General features: G+C 27.1%; 1 long non-coding RNA gene across 1 annotated transcript; it reads right to left on the reverse strand.

The window, feature by feature from the left end:
• LOC130936412 (uncharacterized) lies at positions 1 to 2,254 on the reverse strand. The gene is made up of 4 exons (XR_009068103.1): positions 1,941 to 2,254; positions 1,382 to 1,511; positions 1,054 to 1,264; positions 1 to 935 (listed from the first exon to the last, which is right to left on the reverse strand). It is a non-coding gene; the product is annotated as an uncharacterized LOC130936412 (long non-coding RNA).
• Between the last annotated feature and the right edge of the window lie 2,380 nt (positions 2,255 to 4,634).

Consider the following 4,634-nt stretch of genomic DNA (forward strand, 5'->3'; position numbering starts at 1 on the left):
AAAAAAGACAAACAAATTAAAACAAAATATAGGTTTGTTTTTAAGTTTTTAACTTGAAGCAGAAAAAAATGGACAGAGTCAAGATAATCTGAAAATCTGAATGATCATTGTTGCCACCTCTCTTGACAAGTTGTCATCTGAGGGAAAATAACAACCAAATTCGAAAGAGAAGCTTCTGGTGAGAAAGAAATTTAAGTTGACTTCCGAATGTTCTATCCATAAAGAAATACTTCATTTGTCAATAACAATTGCGATGTTATTATAGGCTTGCAGAAAGTAATGTAAATAATCAAATTCAATTGTAAACAAACAAATTGGTGCAAAAATAAAAGAGCACTTTGGATGTTTGCCCACCTGAAAATTTAAAACAAGCATTGCTAGGTATAGTAGATGCGATATAATGTAATCCAAAGAATGAGCAATAGCGAAGTCCAACCATACCCTGAATTTATATTTAGTGCTTCACTGAATAGTCTAAGCAGTAGGTTATTAACATCTTGATCCTACAGTTTGAGCAACTTGAAAATATTATTACTTTTTATAAAACACTTGAGCTAATTTTGTCTTATAAAGCAGAAGGATGACATCAAAATTTTTATTTTTAGTAATAATGAAGTGAGTATACAATGAATCCCAAATTGTGGTGGGAGGGGAAATTATGCAGCAAAAATACACTCAGTGCATGTTATCCAGATTGAGGTAGAAATTAATATAGACAAACTACTAAAACCAAAAATAATAAATACATAGCTACATTTACCATTTAACAACTATCATCTCAACCTAGTGGGATGGACAAGATTTTTACTGCTATTATCATCTTCACTTCGATCAGTGATCTCTCCACCTATTCATTTTCTATCTCTGCTAGAGTCTTTTTGCTCATGATGATAATTGCAATGGGATCACAACGATTCCCCTCCAGTCCTCCGTTCCTAAGAAAGAATGATAAAATAGTGATAAATGATAATCAGATTATAGCAATGCTGAATCATCTTGCTTTTGCTCTCTAGTTATGTATAATGCAGAGTTCAAGAAAGGGAAAGAACATACATCACGGAATAGGATCTCGTCGGCCTCAAGCATGTGGATTATGTGTCCGATTTTAGGTCTCTTTGTGGCATCTGGATCAATACATTTAAGAGCAACCAACAGATCAAAGCTTAAAAGCCTTTGAAGATGGCTTTTCAGGGAGGTTTGGATCGATGAGTTCCTCTGATTTTCTATTGCCAACCATAGTTTTCAACCACTCAATTAAATTAACCTGCAAATATACCAAATTCTAGTTAGAAAAACAAAAAAAGAGAGAAAATAATCAGCATAGAACAGTGAAGAAGATTAAAACCAAAACTGTATACTATTATTGGTTATAGCCTCTAACCTCTCCTTGGGGTTTACTATAATCAACCTGACTTCTTTTAGTAATTATTTCCATAATAAGTATCCCAAAGGTATAAACATCACTCTTCTCAGTCATCATTCCAGTGCATGCATACTCCAGTGCAGCATAACTACAGAACAAGAAAAGAGAGAACATTAACTTTGAAGCCTGAAATATTTGAGTATAGAAAGTGAAACTAACTGATAAGGAAAAATGTTTGGTTAATTCATACTAACTCAAATGTCCCCATCATACAAGACACCATGTATTGTATTTTAGTTCTTCACAATCATTGCCCTACTTTAAAAAAAAAGTAGGAATCTTATTCAATTAGAAATCAAAAGAGTTACTACCAACCAAATCACAACAATCAAATTCAATCATTCAAGCATAATCAAGGACTCGTAATCCATTTTGAAACTTTTCATTGTTTTATTATCAAATTCTTTTGAAATCAAAACAACATTCAATACTCTAGCAAACGAAGAACGTTCAAATTCACATAAAATTTTTATAGAAAAGAAAATAAAGTACAATAAAAATAAAAACAAAATGGAACCTTAAAAGGAGTAGGTCGCAGAGGCAGAGATGAAGGGAGAAGGATAGAGATCAGAGTCGCTGATGAAGAAGAGGAATAGAGAGCGCGACAGAAAACAATAAAGTGGTGGACTCGAGTGTAACGGCAGCGGCGGCAGCGTGTTGCGGCATCGAAGATCAGAGAACAAGCACGATGCAGGAGAGAACGAGCAATTCCGCGGATGGAGAGGATCAGAAAACGACCACGGCACAGGTAGAGGATCAGAGAGCGAGCTACCGTGGAGGGAGAGGAATAAGGAACGAGCGACATTGATGGGAAGCAAAGAGAGGGGCAAAAGCCCTAGCACAGCTTTGGACTCTTTTCTTTAAAACTCATATTAAAGGAAATAGGAAGAATATGTAAAACAAAAAAAAAATTAGAGGACAAATATTTAATTATCAATTTTTTTAAAAATAAAAAATGGGGTTTATTTTATAAATATTTTAATAGTAGTTAATCATATTCTTATATAAAAATAGGAGCAAAAAATTCATAGTCTTAAAATTTGACCCATTATAATTAAACTTCACGCATCAATTTTAATTATGTAAAAATAAATGGTAATTCAAAATTCAAATGAATTTGTTACAATAACTTTTAAAAAGGAGTGAAATAATTATAAATTTGTTATTTTATAATTATAAATAATAAATAAATTTAAATTTTAAAAAAAATTATTTATATACTTAGTGAATATTACTATTGTGCTATATATATATATATATATATATATATATATATATATATATGATTATTTGTTCAAAATAAAAGTAACTACTAATTTAGTATTTAAAAGATTCAAGGCAGAGAATAATCCTTGAATGATTTGAAAATTACGATAAAAATAACTAATAATTATTATATTTATTAAAAGTGACAAAAAAGTTCATATTTAACAAATAATATATCCATTTAATCTAAATTGTTTTGTCAACGTTTGAATAAATATTTAGAAGATACACAAAAATATTTAAAGAAAAATTTGATCTCTATTTTTTTTTAAAAAAAATTAATCATTCACAATTAAAAAATTTTTAAAAAATTCCCTTGACATAAAATTATAAATTTTTAAGAATGAAAAGATCTTATTTTTTTAATATTATTTGTAAAAAATTGCATCAAAATATGATATCTAAAGTCTTTTTTTTAGAATATATATATTTAATATATATCTAGTTCTTCTAGACTTTTTTTAATGTATATCTAGTTCTTTGTGACATTTTTTATATTGACTATTAAATAAAAAATGGTTAAATAAATAACAATAATAAAATAAAAAATCAAAATAATATTTTATTCATTATTTTTTTTAAGTTAATTTTAGTTTTTTTTTGGGACAATATCAGTTAAAACTTTTTTTTTTAAATATGAATATTATAAAGACTTGATTTGAAATCATATGAGAGATAAATTTTTAAATGATTATTTAACAATATATATAAAAAAGAGAAACATTTAATTGTATTGACACTAAAAAAATTATTTAATCTTTTTAAAATATAAAATTTAAAAAAATAAAATTTAATTTTATATTATTATTTAAATATTTTAATTTGTTAGTTAAATAATTTAAAAACTAATTATATTTTATAATAACAAAATATAATTATATATAAAAATTATTATTATATATATTTTACCTTCACTTATAAATTTTTTTAGATCCATCATTAATTGCACTAATGTTTAAAATGCTTTATATTATTAGTATATTAAAATTAAACTTAATTTATAAACAAAAATATTTTGAAAATTTAATTTTGATATACGGTGTATTTTTTTGACTACCAACACATGTCATTTTACGTGATAACCCCTGTTATCATTAGTAAACTTCATCCGCTGCTTCATTTGCCAGCTTTGCAACATTTTGGGTAGCTTGTTTTGCAATATTGGAACAGAAATTGAGAGATTGAAACACAGTATTATGTTTGTTGACTCAGAAATTGGTACTAAAATTTTTGTTTTTAAAATTTCAGTATTTCAGTGCCTCTAAAATATAGGGACACAGAAGACTGATATTTTTAAAAACAGAAACAGAAACTTTAATAACATTTTATACCTAAAATTAATTAATTTCAATTTTATTTTTTGTGCAAATTAAATTAGAATTTTATTCTTGTTTTAATTTTTGTCTTTCACTTACACCAAATAGAATACTAAAACTTATTTTAATTTCTATCTCTTAATCTCTTTCTCTCAATCTCTGTCTCTTCACTAAACGCGCGCTTGGATAAAGGATGAGCATCGCGTGCTTCAGATAAAATTTAATCGCATGAATTGATTCTATGAAAAGCAGCAACACGGGCAAATTTAATCGCTATTAAAGTACAAGACTACAAGATAATAAACAAGAAATTGCCATATTGTTGGAAACCAAAAACCAAAATAGGTAATCAAATTTAGAGTAACTAATGCCTCGATAAGTTTTCAAAGCACTAATTGACGTAATTCTATTACTAACTATATATATTCAATCTATAACATCATCTAAGTTCCTATCTGTTACTTAAAACTACCGTCATTAATTAGCCGTGGTTTAAGAATATTTTATATATGAATATACCCATTCATCTATTATTAAATGTGACCAAAGACATACTTAATCTCCTTTAATTTTTTTCTTTTTTTTTCCAGACTTCTATTTTTTTTATCTTTTTTCTTTGGATTGGTTGA

The sequence above is a fragment of the Arachis stenosperma genome, chromosome 6 (assembly GCF_014773155.1).
Source record: "Arachis stenosperma cultivar V10309 chromosome 6, arast.V10309.gnm1.PFL2, whole genome shotgun sequence".
NCBI classification, from domain to species: Eukaryota; Viridiplantae; Streptophyta; class Magnoliopsida; order Fabales; family Fabaceae; genus Arachis; species Arachis stenosperma.